Raw genomic sequence first — 13,893 nt, 5'->3', positions numbered from 1 at the left:
AGATAAAAGATCCTAAGGACCCTCCAGTACCTAGGGAACTCGCGGTCGAGCGATCACACTGATTCAAGTGAAATAGAGAGAGAGAGAGAGAGAGAGAGAGAGAGAGAGAGAGAGAGAGAGTGAGAGAGAGAGAAAGAAAGAGAGAGAGAGAAAGAGAAACAGAGTACGATTTTGGGGGATTATTTCGTGAAATAAAAAAGCAGGGAAAAAAGTGGAACCCTGATAACTTCGTGCTTCGTTATAACTCGCGATGTAGCGACATTCGATTCATTTCCGTCGGGCGAAAGGATGTAATTAATATCGTCGGTCTGGCTTTCGAATTCGCGACTGCGCACGTTCCTCTCGTCGTTGGTCTCTCTCGCGCCGGTCCTCGCGTCCTCCTCCCCAACACCTCCTCCACCTCCTTGTTACGCCGGCTCGCTCTAACCACCCCCTGATGGGGGTGGCTCTCGTCGTCGAGGTTCGAGGCTCTCAGTCGTGCCGGGAACTCGCTTCGTTGCGGGGTGACCTCTTCTCTTCTCGGTCAGGTACGTCGCGTTTTTCATGTCGAACGTGACACTTCTTTTTACATTACCGATAAATGACGAGTAAAGAATATTTTTTGCCTTACTGATGATCTTGCGACACGTTATTTATCTAACTCGATCATCCGCGTGTTATTATCGAATGGTCTTCTCGTCATCGTGAGAACCGAGAGAATCGTTTTGTTCGAAAGAGGTCCGAGATTGATTGGTCTGATTAAACATTCTTTTTATATCGAACAAATTTAGTGTTCGAATATACAAGAACGTTAATAATCCGTTTCCGTCATAATATTCTAGTATTTATGTGATCCGAAGGGAATCTAGGGAAAGAAGCTGATAGGAACGTGTCGATAAACAGGAACAACTCTCTTGATCCTTCCTTGATCCTTTGGTGTTTAATCATAAAAGGGGACAAGTATGAGAAGCCAACCAATTGACCAAGGTAATAAGGAAAGTTTTGCGCGCCGAAGGAATGTTTCAAAGATATGTGCCGTTATCACGTTGAAAGGGACATCTCTATTTTCCTAAGAGATTTTCTACTATATTCATCTAAAAAAGTCCACTCGCATTCTCTTGGACCCTCCTTCGTAAAAAAAGAAAAAAAGCGATACCCTTCTCTTTCTCATTTCTTCAATGTAAAAGCATCGGGACGACCAGTACGATATCAACACACAAAAGAGACAGTTCGTTGTTATCGACGAATGGCCGAAGATCAAACGTGAGTCTCATCCCTCGCCAAAGATTTGCCTCTTTAAATCAGAAATCCAGAGATTCTTTTTCGGTCAGTCGAACCTACGACGTGTTTCCTTTTACTGGGTTTCTATCACGAAGGAAAAAAAAGAATTTGCAGATACTAAACTCTCATCTCTACAAAGGAACATAACCTGTCATATATGGAACGTGTTTTATTTTCCAATTAGAAGATACTTTTATCGACAATCGTACAAGGCATATAAATATCTTATTCGTGAATTTCTTTCAAAGCAATAATTAAAGACGTGATATATGTACCTAGTATTATACAACTACTACTACTAGTACTATATATATATATAAGAGGGCAAGATAATTGAATATAATTAATGCGATTGATAAGACAGAGCAAAGGTTGCGACTTCGTTTTTCGCCAATTAGCGCATTAACATCTTATCGGTCATCTGCCGGATTGCACAGTTACGATTTGAACTTACCGACAGGACGTATAATTGACGTAATCGTGTGAGAGAAAGACAAGTAAGAGAAGAAGAGGAAGAAGAAGAAGAAAAAGAAGAAGAGGAGGAGGAGGAGGAGCAAAATCGAAGGAAAAGATAAAACGCGAACTCGTGAGAGAGTTGAACGTGCTCGCCTTGCGTTCTTTGTCCGAGTTAGGAAGAGGGAGATAGAGCGTGGGGAACGGAAAGAGAGAGAGAGAGAGAGTGAGAGAGAGAGAGAGAGAGAGAGAGAGAGAGGAAACGAGAGGGTGAAAACTAGGTGAAGCTCAACGAAGAAAGATTGACAATCCCGTTTCATTGCAGTTTGCTCTGTTATTGTCTGCGCGTAACATTAGTTTCTCCTTTTCTCTCTCTCTCTCATTCTCTTTATCTCTCTTTCTCTTTGTCTTTCTCTATCTATTTATCTATCTATCTGTCTTCCCTTATTTCATCTTCTTTCATGCACATTGAAACGGCCTTTAACGAGCTATTCTCTTACGCGTTAAAGAAGACAAGCTGTCCTTTCTCCGTCATTTGATTTCGAATTTCTCGATGGATGTTCTCGATTGATCGATCATCGATCGATCGATTGATTTAATTGATGAATTTTGTCGAATGATTTAACGATGGAATAAAGAAAAGGAAAAGAGCTTAGAGAAAAAGTGGAAGAACTGCGAATAGGGGAGGGGAAAAAAAGAAGAAGCATAGGAAGTATGGTACGATGGTGTATCCTATATCGAAGGGACTTCCATCAGGATCTTCTTTGGTTCATATCACGAGATGAACGATTTCGCATGAGTACGCAGGAACTGCAAGCGCGGAAACTTATTCTACGATCTGAACGATTTTCATCGTCATAATTTCCGTCTCCACGCGCTCGTGCAAAAGAGTAAGAGAGAAAAAGAAAGAGAGAGAGAGAGAGAGAAAGAGACAGACAGATAGACAGAATCGCTGTGACTGGAATCAAGAGGAGGAAGGAAAGAAATTCTGCTATGTCTGCAGTGAGAAGGATCGATTGATCGAACTTCGCCAGATCGAACTTTGTCAAGAAGATAGAAAAGGCATAGGAAAAAAGTGAAAAAAGGAAGAGAGAGAGAAGGGGGAAGAAAGAGAAAGAACGAGAGAGAGAGAGAGAGAGAGAGAGAGAAATAGAACGGATAAAGGAAAGGAGAGCATGCTGTCTTGGAGCACGTGACGAACGGAGTTGTTTCCTTTTGGCTTCGAAAGGTGAGCTCACGTTTTTCTTTTAGAGATTCTTTTCTCTTTTTACTCTTTCTATTTTTTCCATCTTCTTCCTTTTCTTTTCTTCATTCTTGAATTTACAGAAAGAAAACGACCGTTTCTCATTGTATTTCCGTGTTCGTTCTTGAGAACGAAGGGATGCTGGAGGAACGACCGTTGGTGAGATCCCCAGTGATAAATGCACACTTGCTGTGGAATAAAAATTTCTTTATATATACGAGGTGTCTCCTGTCGTGACCTCCAGCCTTCCGTCTCAACGAAATTTCTCGGTCTATTACTTTCTTACAGCTGGTGGTGCTGGTGATGGTTTTCTTCCAAATAGATTGTGTATCCTAGAATGATCAAATCTACGCACGATATTGGCAAGATCGATATTTATGACTTATTCAGTAAAGACTTTAAAAGAGTTATATATACCTTTCAATACTTTCAACACTGTGAAAAGATTATACGGTAAAAAATTTCTTCTCAATAATTTTTCGATAATTAGAAATATATTAAGAGTAAACATTAATATTGTTTCGTCAGACGTTTCAAGGATTTTTCATTTCTTTTTTGTTTTTTTTTGTTTTTTTCTTTTTTTTTTTTTATTTTACGATTTAACAATATACATTTTAATCGTTTTCTCGATCGAACTTGAATTCATCGTAAAATTTCGTAACAGTTTCGATAATAATCAGCGTATATACTTTTCGTCTCGATCGATCAACGTGAAACACTTCTCTCGGAGGCAAGAACGAGCGAGGAGAGTAGGAATTCAACGAAGTTCTCTTTGAAAGTGCTCGTAATTTAGCTCCTCGTATCGAGTAATGCTGCGTTACGAGGACATCGTCTCATAACGCCGTCTCATAACGCCCCGTGGGGGCAAGCTCGGATTTTCCGAAACGCTACAGTAATTTTGCTGCACCTGCGTCCATCGAGAAGACAAGAGAGAGAGAGAAAGAGAGAGAGAGAGAGAGAGAGAGAGAGAAAGAAAGAGAGAGAAGATGTGTATATGTGTAAGAGAGAGAGGAAGGTCGACCGCGTTATTAAGGGTCCCACGTCCTCGCTCATTACGCCACCTGAGAAAACCACGTCGTACGTTTTGGCTTATCTCCATTAGGCGAACTGGAATTACATAGGCCCATGGTATATGTAAACTTGAACGTGTACATGTATCGAATGAGTATGGATATGTTCGTTCGAAACACGTAGGATACTTTAGAACCAAAGTGAGAATCGAAGGATACGATACTGTCGATGCATATTGTGTGTAAATGAGTATAATTGGAAGTCTGTATATACTATATATGTATATATGTAATGTGTGCGATGGAAAGATTCGTATCGAAAAAAGAGATTGGATAAACCGTATTGCTTTAATAAGACATCGTTGATTATCTTAAGAAATTGTCGCTAATTTATTAAATCGTCTTATAAAAAGAAATTTAAAGGTTCATTCGTATTACTACGATTCATATTGTCGATAAAAATAATATCCCTCTTGACATTTTCGAAGATAAGAGTTTCGTTACTGCCAAGTTATACTCTCCCGTCATATATTATAAAAATGGGCCACTCGATTGTAAGACGATGATATCGAAAGCAAGCGCGTCTCTCTTACTTGTTCACGCATCCAGTTATCTTACCTCCTACCGCTTCTTTCCTTTTACTTCTCGTTAGTGCCTCGGTTAATTATTTATCCGGAACCTGTCTGGGACGCGCCGCATGGAGAAACGGCCTGGTAATTAATTGGAAGTCAGGCGCAGTAGCTGTAAGTGAAATACTGCCGAGTGTTAGCCTCGCTTCGCGAGACAAGTTGATGATTCCTTCGGATTTATTCCTCATATTAACAGATAGAATTTTCATTCTTTTCAACTCCCAATTGATATATGAAAATATATGATAATTTAAATTTACTTCAATTAAATTATATTGTTTGTCTTAAGATTATATCTATCGTAATACTATTTACTCTATGTACTCGGTTAAAAATTAATTAAAAACGTATATTTATAATAGTATTTCAGTTCAGTTATCTATTACATTAAAATAAGATAATATAATTGGTTATTATTATAGCATGAAAAATTAATTGACGTTAAGAATTTGATCATAAAAAGTAGAATAATTGCGATTAAGATTAAATAGCAAAAAAAAAAAAAAAAAAAAAAAAAAAAAAAAAAAAAAGAAAAAGAAAGAAGAAAAAACGACAAAATGAATGAAAATAACGTCGAACAAAATTGATTGAATTTTTTTCTTCTTTCTTTATCGTCGCAGAAAGTCCTATGAAATTTTTTGAAATGAGATTAGGCACGATTAAAGAGTCACGTGATAGAAACAATTAGAAGACGCACGACGATTTTACGGACCGAAGGCTTATCTACTCGCGTTACTTCACTTGGAAGGCCATTGATCCCTTCAGGGTCAGTCCGAGGTGTAAAAGACCCCTTAATCAAAAGCTTCCTACTACCGATATTAGTCAACGTCATAAACCTTCCTGCCGCTTGGCGTCATTATTTAATCCGAACGTGTGGCCTACGCGAGAACCGCGACTTGTATTAACTCCGACTCGGCTTGGAATTTAGTGCTCCTCGGAATACTTTATCACTGACCTGGATCATTAAGGGTGCTCTTTTGGCTTCACCTTTTTTTTGTCTGTCTTCTATGTATGCGTAATCAGTGCCACTGTATTTTCTCCTTTCTCTCTTTATCTATTTCTCTTCCTCTCTCTCTCTCTCTCTCTCTCTCTGTCTCTCTCTCTCTCTTTTTCTCTGTCTTTCTTTCTTTCTTTCTTTCTATCTGTCTCGCTTTTCTTTCATATTCAGTCGGTATTATCCATGAGAAATATCTATATCTTGTGAATGAAAAATAAATGGTACCTATCGTGACCGAGATATAAAATACAATTTTTTTAGTGCGTTAATCCTTTTTTAATTATAATCGAAAGAAGAATAATTATTCGGTAAAGCATATAAATACATTTATTTAATAATATTTATTTTAAATAAACTTTCTATAAAATCAATTTCTTGTAATGCTAATCGCATTTAATGGAATTATTTGTATGTTAAGATGCAAGGATAAAACTCGATTGTATTTTGATAATTCTTTTCTTTTATTTTGGAGTGTTTATCGCTTTAAATACTTGCCCCGAAAAAAAAAAAAAATTGTTACCGGAGTTTGTATGTCACCGAATAAACCAACAGTATCGAATGAAAAGTTGAGATGAGACATGATAGAATACGTGGAGCCTTGGAAATTGTGAAGGCAGCTCGATGGTCGAAGAGTAAAGAGGGAGGGAGAGGAAGGAGGACGAAGTGATAGCCCGGAAGCGACCCAGTTCTTACTACACCGTGCGTCAGATAAATTGGATCCGAACAGTTTTACCGTAAAACACTCTGTTTCTTTCATCTATTTCTTTTCATTCTTTCCCTCTTTCTCTCTCTCTCTCTCTCTCTCTCTCTCTCTCTCTTTCTCTTTTTCTCTTTTCCTGTTTCTCTTTTCTACTTTCAACTTCGACGCCATCAACGGGAATCTCTATTTGTCAGCTTTGGAAAACTTTGATTCGATATTTGGAACAAGGACTTATATTGTGTTACAAGCACAAATCATCCAGTACACTTCTCGTTAAGATCTAATGCTTTCAAGTAGAAAAATCTATTGGTTTTGAAAATAACAATTTGTTTTCATTTGCTATGATAATAATATTTAAAAATAGAAATGTCCTATATATATATATATATATATATATATATATATATATATATATATATTTATTTATACATTTTCATTAATATTTCATACGGAAAATATCCGATTCAAATCTTTCTGGTCTGATGCTTCCTGTTATTATGCGAATATGATACACTGTTTATATATAATGGGTAGTAAATCGATTTCTAAGTTCACAAAAGCATGCACGAATAAACTGCAAAACGATTAGTAGAGCAAAGTTTCTAGAATTTCATGAGTGCATTATATTCGGCAAATTCATTCATATGATATTCATAGAATAATACTCGTTAATTGTTATCGTTAGATTAATGTACCAATGTAAATCATTAGATTGTTCTATATACATACGCTAAGTAAAATGTATGTGAATTAAACATACGTACATTCGTACATACATACATACATATATACACATACACACACACGCATGTATATGTATATATATATATATATAATGTATTGCATCTGGATTCGATTTAGTACTGGTACTTTATGAGTTGTATTTGACAAGATTAATTAAATGGATTAGGTAAGAGACTTAAAATAAACGTAGGTATTCTCTCTTGGGGAAGTCGAGAGTAGGTGGTCGTTATTCGCATAAACGAACGTAGATATTGTTGATATCAACAGAATAAATCTTGTCTCATGTATCGCCTCAGATAAACTATTATATTTTGTCGAATAATATGCGCGAAGTCCGTTGTGCTTGACTTTGTTTTTCTACGGTGTCCACGGTCTCGTCGAAAATAATAATATTTTCGAGATGGCGAACGAATTCGTCTCTCTTATCCGAGCACATTTCATCGCAAATCTCTTTATTTATTTTTCGAAGTACTATCTTCCGTTCTGTTTCTCCCTCTTTTTATTCTTTTCTCTTTTTCTTTCTTTTACTCACATCTTCTTATTCTTCTCCTTTTCCTTCTCCTTTTCTCCTCGTTCGAATCGTTTTGGAAAGATCGTCGACTGTCTAGCGTGAAATAGAGGGTCGCCAACATGGTCGGCGAGCTCAAACGCCGAGGGTTGAACCTCGGTTAAAGACCGATCGTTAATCCAGCGTTAAGTATTATATAGTGGCTGCAAGCAGTGACAAGTCAATTTAATTTATGTATGTACCAGTCTCTCTATCTCTTTCTCTCTTTATATCTTTTTCACTGTATCTCCTATTCTCTCTCTCTCTCTCTCTCTCTGTCTCTCTCTTTCTCTCTCTCTCTTTCTTTCTTTCTTACTTACTCACTCACTCTCTTACTCACTCACTCACTCACTCTTTCACTTATTCAGCATCAGCACAGAAATACACAACGACCGGCTAAATATCTTCTCTCGGTATAAAGCGCTCGGTGCGATTTTACTCCTGAAGACGATTCTGGAGACGTTCCAAGCGCGTTCAACGCTCGAAGCCGAACGACCACCGTCCCTTTTTCTTACTTTTTACTACCGTCTACCATCGACGCGGAAAACTAAATCTCCTTGCGATCCCGTTGCCAGTACTTTTCTATTACTTTCCGGATCTTCTACTTCAAATCGAACGATGCTTTTCGACGTTCTTTTTCTCAGATCATTATTTCGAACTACTTTATTTTTTTCTTTTTTCTTTCGCTTCATTCGAAATAGCTAATCATTTCGAGTAGTCATTTCTATTAATCACTTCATATTTCTATTATCACTTTTCTCGAAAGATATCGATTCGACGATTGATAAGATCTAATTTATACAATGATATAATGATTTATAAAAATTATATTATAATTACAAATAAGATACGCATTTAATAAAATAATTTTACGCTGTCGTAATGTTATACGTACGGAAGGAGAAAGTATACTGAGCCTTTATTATGATTATGACTAATATTTAAGATATGTGAAAAGATAAATAACGCGCAGAATATAAACAAAATACTTTCGACCCCGATGTCTTCTGCTCGTATGACGACTTTCTGACTCGAATGATTATTATATATTTTCATTCGATATACGAAGAAGGTTAAACAACTTATGTTATTATAGAAAACTACGGACCAAAGTCAATAATTAAAATAATATCGTTGCGTAACGAAAAAAAAAAAGAAGAAAAAAGAAATCAGGATAGAAAAAAAAAAAAAGAAAGAAAAAAAGAAATACGCATACTCACAGATCGTTTTCTTAACAATATTACTTATTAGATACGTATAATTTTTTATGAATTATATCGAGTTCCGTGAAACGAACTAAAAGAAAAAAAAAAAAAAGAAAAAGAACATTAGCGAACAAATAATAATTCTTGGCTGTATAAATGGAGGCTTTATAGATATATAGGGGCACTGTGCGAATTAAAAACATTTTTTTTCGACGGTTATCCCGAGAACGGGTGCTTTCAGTAAAATGCGAGGTAAGAGTGGCAAAGCGATATTAACCATGAATTAAAAGTACGAACTTCGCGGCGGTTCAGAATATTTCCGTTAGGTGCAGCAGTTTCTCTCGAAGAGCACAAATATCGGTCTTGTTAAGCGAAGTCGCGATTTGCTCAGCGACGGCCCTTGGCACTGGCCTCAAGTTTGCACTTACCGTATTAGGTTTCGTCGAGGAGGTGAACGTACCAGGCACGGTTACACACAGGCCTTCTCTGCTACAACACCGACCAGCATCGGTAATTATGGAAATGGTCTGCATTGATCGTGCCAACCTCTACGGTCTTATTCGAAAGTGACGGAAAAATAATTGCCATTTTTTTTACGAACGAACGACGATCGTTAGCGATGTCTCTTTCTCTCTCTTTCTCTCTCTTTCTCTCTCATTTTTTTTTCTTTCTCTCATTTTTCCTATTGGCCAATCTGGATTTCAAACGATCATTATCGATACGTTGAAAACGAACGTAGTATTTATAAATGTTTTTATCTTTTCGTTTGCGGTTTCCTTGCATAATAGATTTTTGATATGTATATATATATATATATACATCGTTTTAAGTAATTAACGTTAATTCGTTATTAATTTTGTTTCACGATTTTAAAATAAAGGTTATTTTTAGCTTAAATAAAATAAGAAGGTTGAAATTTTCTTGCGATTAATATTTATATCACATTGACTTTACAATCAAATACGTCGAATTCAATGCCAATTTTTATTTGATACAGGCCTATAAATAGAATTATATAAATAAAATATATTATATCGAGCGAGAGAAAAGGAGTTTGTGAAAATACGCAAAAACTATTTGTCTAATGAGATGAATGTCTTTCCTTCTATTTTTTTTCTTTCTCTCTTCTTGAATTCTTTTCGATGACCCAGTTTCTTTCTAAAGGTATGTACACACTACTGCTATAGAAAGTTCTTGCTTTTTATAAATTCAAGTTCTTCACGCCAACGCATAGCAATGTTTCTTGCGTGTATGACAATAATGATGGAAAAATAATGAAAAAAAAAAAGAAAACAAATAGAAAAAACCTAAGAGTTCAAAAGCATAAGATTATTCATAAGAGTTTGTTTTATTATGCCACATGTAAGATTAAAAAGTCGGCAAATATTCTTGGGAAAAAAAATTCTTTTTCCCTAGGAGATTTCTCGGTCTTCTTACCTCCCTCCTTCCCTCCCCCATCTCTCTCTCTCTCTCTCTCTCTCTCTCTCTGTCTCTCTTTTATCCTTCTCTTCTATCTTTCTCACTCTTACCTGTACTTCATTCGCTTTAACTGACTCGTCTTGCGTGAAAACGGAGCAGCGAGGCTCATTCTCTGGAATTTTTCAAGACTCGTCTTTAATAGAAAGTCCTCGAGGTTGCAGTTTCTTCCTCTTTTCATCATCCTTCTTCTGCTTTAACTTTATCTCGTTCTTTTTTTTCTTCTTCTTCTTCTTATTCTTCTTATTCTTCTTCTCCTATTTCTTCTTCTCTTTTCATCCTTTTCACTCTTCTCCGCGACACTCGACATCCCGTTTTGTTTACAGAACGTGGTTATTCGAGGGTAGACTCAACTGAGAAAGGGTTCAAAATGTTAGAGGGAAGGGATGAGGAAAAGTGAGAGAAGGATCAAGAGAGCGACTAACATAAGATAAAGAGAGAGAGAGAGACAGAGAGAGTGGGGAGAAAAGCTAGCTCGACCTCCGCAATCAAACAACGATCACGCCCCTTAATGACCAAGTGACTGTTGTTGCTCCTCCACTCGTATCGGAGCTGTTTCACGCCGTGGGGTTGAAACAGCTGCGAGTGACACCCCCTTCTTGTGTATACTCTCTCTCTCTCTCTCTTTCTCTTTCTATTTTTCTCTTGCTCTTTTGCTCTATCCTTATCTTTTTCTTTCTTTATCGTTTATGTGTCTTTCTCTATCATATATATGTATACCTCTCTATCTCCCTTCTATATTTGATCCATCTTCTTGTACTCCTCTCTCTCTCTCTCTCTCTCTCTCTCACCCTCTCTCTTTCTCTCACCCCCTCTCTCTTTTGCTTTCAACAACGGTAACCGGCTCCCTCGTGCTGACACCCCACACGTAATTACTGCCGACTACCGACATGTCTCTCCTTCCTCTCAGAAATTTGCATTATCGAGCTTCACTGCTATCAGAACACGGTAGATAAAACCTTCCTTCCAACGATTATAATAATAATAATAATAATAATAATAATAATAATAATTATTATTATTATTATTATTATTATTATAATTATTATTATTATTATTATTACTATTATTATTACTTTTATTGCTATTAATTATTTCATTATTATTAATTTTCATTATCGATATTCATCATGATAATCATTATTATTATCATTGTTATTGTTGTTTTTATTAAAAAAGCAATGTCGCTTTCATTGACAAAGAAAAATCAAAGTGAACGATCGAATCCCATATCGCGATCTATTTGTTAGAGACGTTAATACGTCATAAAAAGTCTATTTATTTTTCGGATTTTATACATTCGACTCTTTCGAAAAGAACAACGGCTTTATCTTCTGAATAATGCGAAGTAGTTTCTTTGATTCTTGGCTTTGGTTGCATGATATCGATATTGCTTCTCCGATCGGTCTCGCCTCTCGACACGAAACTTCCTTCGTTCGAATAGGCGAAAGCAGAAATGACGCGGAACGGGATAATCCTGTGGTAAAGTGAACGAAAAAAATGATTAATGGCCGATGGAAGGAGAGAATGTTGCTCGTAATATCAGTGCAGAAACTACATCGCGACATTTATACGACGACGAAGTATGAATAAGTTCTCGGTTTTTGTACTCTTGCACTTTCTCTTTTTATTCTCTCTTATAAATGTAGACGCTCGATTATATACGTACATATATCTGTCTGCTACTCCGTTTTAAAATTGTCGTCGATATTTTGATGGTTACATTTTATCATTCGAAATCCAATATTGTGAGTATTTAAATCAGAATAATCTTTGTAAATTATTTTTTGATATTTTTGATGCTGTTGTTCAGATACGGAAGACATAACAATTTTTATTCTTTTTTCTTTTTTTTTTCTGGTGGAAATTGATATTTTAAGCTAAACGAAAATTTGTAAATAGAAAATATCAATACGAATCCAACGAGCATTTATAATGTATCTTTTTATCGATATTTCATTAAGTTATTGTCATAAAGCTTTGAAGCTTAACAAATTGTTTAATTGCATTAATGTTATTTACCACCTTTGAAAGGCCTTCGTGTTTTGAATGAATACAACTTCAAAAATGTATGAACAAAAATAAATAAATAAATAAATAAATAAAAAAGAAAAAAGAAAGGAAAAAATTGATTAACGAATACATGGGTTATCAAATGGTTAGAAGAAAATTAATTGCAATATTCCAATTATACAGTTTGATCAAACTTTTTGATTACAACGTTTATAAACTGATACAAATAAACATCAATGATTGTCCTGTCCTTTATATTGATGTTATTTTCTCTTTTATGCTCGTTTCATCGATGGAGAAAGTCTCCCTTTTAAACGATCGAAAGATCACGATAAAGAAAGGAAATTCTCAGAAGAATCTAAACAGAAATGGAAATGACAAATCGACAAATCGACGTCAGCCGTTTCTTCTCCATCGCCGGCAAAAAGACAATACCGCAGTACTTATGGAAATCATAGCCATTCGCGTTATCTCCGTTTAAATCCTCTTACGTTAATCGATACTTACGAAGTTTTCTTCTCAGCAACTCATTCGTTCCAATTCGAATTTCGCGTTTGGATTATATTACGAATTAAATATCGCTTTATCTTTTTCTTTTATCTGAAACTGTTGCTTAATGGTATAAGCCAAACTTTCCGTGAAAGTATAACTATCAGCAAAATTTAATGCTTAATAAAGTCATTAAGATTTAAAGTTCGTTATTGTTCCTTTATTATGTCGTAATAAATATATATATATATATATATATATATATATATATATATAATGAGGATATTTCTATTGCTCTAGCTTACAAAAAGAAGACGAATTTAAAAATTTCATTAATCTTCAGATTGTGAAAATTCTTTCTTTGATATCAAAAGTGTAAAAGATTGAGATATTGAAAATAATGTAGGACACTCCGTATATTCTTATATATCGTACAATTAATTTAACGAGTCCTACTTAACACGACTCATTATTTAATATTAATTATCCCCTTTGAATATGATATTAAATAACTTTAGCTTAATTTTTTCACTTTAGATTTTTTGATTTGACTAACGATTGACATGTTACGTGAGTTAAACGAGAAAAGTAAAAGCGAAACATGGAATGTATAGAAACTAAATGAATCACGATAGAAACTTCAATGGAAAAACAATAAGCTAGTATATGTACTCCATCAAAACTCGCTACAATGATAAAATCGAATATATTGATTGTATTCTGCATCTGTCGGTGGTGATTTTTGTTCCAATTTTACTAGGATATAGATCGAAAGGGAACTTCCTCCTCTTCGTTCAGTCTTCACCGTCTGTTCGAAAAACCATAAGATTCTATGGTAAAATCACCGTTATAGATGGGAGAGAGCCATCCGTTGGAAAGCAGGAATGAAACTGATATCTATGTAAATCGGACGTATCTCTATGTATGAGGAAGAATCGTTGAGTATTTATATACATATGTGCTTACATGCATATGTGCATATGTATTGTATATACGTAAAAAAAAATATATGTGTACATATCTATTCACCTATACTATAAATATTTTCTCGTATACGTATTACCTAGGTAAAACTACGCGCATCGTAAAACGTAGAGTTTTTTAACTTTGTTACTTCGAGTAACCAT

At 35.4% G+C, this 13,893-nt stretch overlaps 1 protein-coding gene across 3 annotated transcripts in view; it reads left to right on the top strand.

Moving 5' to 3' along the window:
- The first annotated feature begins 499 nt into the window (after positions 1 to 499).
- LOC124957931 overlaps positions 500 to 13,893 on the top strand; it is a 406,825-nt gene continuing 393,431 nt past the window's right edge. For 2 of the 3 annotated variants that reach the window (XM_047515496.1, XM_047515497.1), the window contains exon 1: positions 500 to 2,941. The gene's annotated coding sequence lies outside the window, so the exon portion shown is untranslated. The remainder of the gene's footprint in view (positions 2,942 to 13,893) is intronic. The other variant, XM_047515490.1, reaches the window with a different exon arrangement.

This window comes from Vespa velutina, chromosome 2 (genome assembly GCF_912470025.1).
Source record: "Vespa velutina chromosome 2, iVesVel2.1, whole genome shotgun sequence".
Taxonomy (NCBI): domain Eukaryota; kingdom Metazoa; phylum Arthropoda; class Insecta; order Hymenoptera; family Vespidae; genus Vespa; species Vespa velutina.
This window is presented reverse-complemented; position numbering and strand designations above follow the sequence as displayed.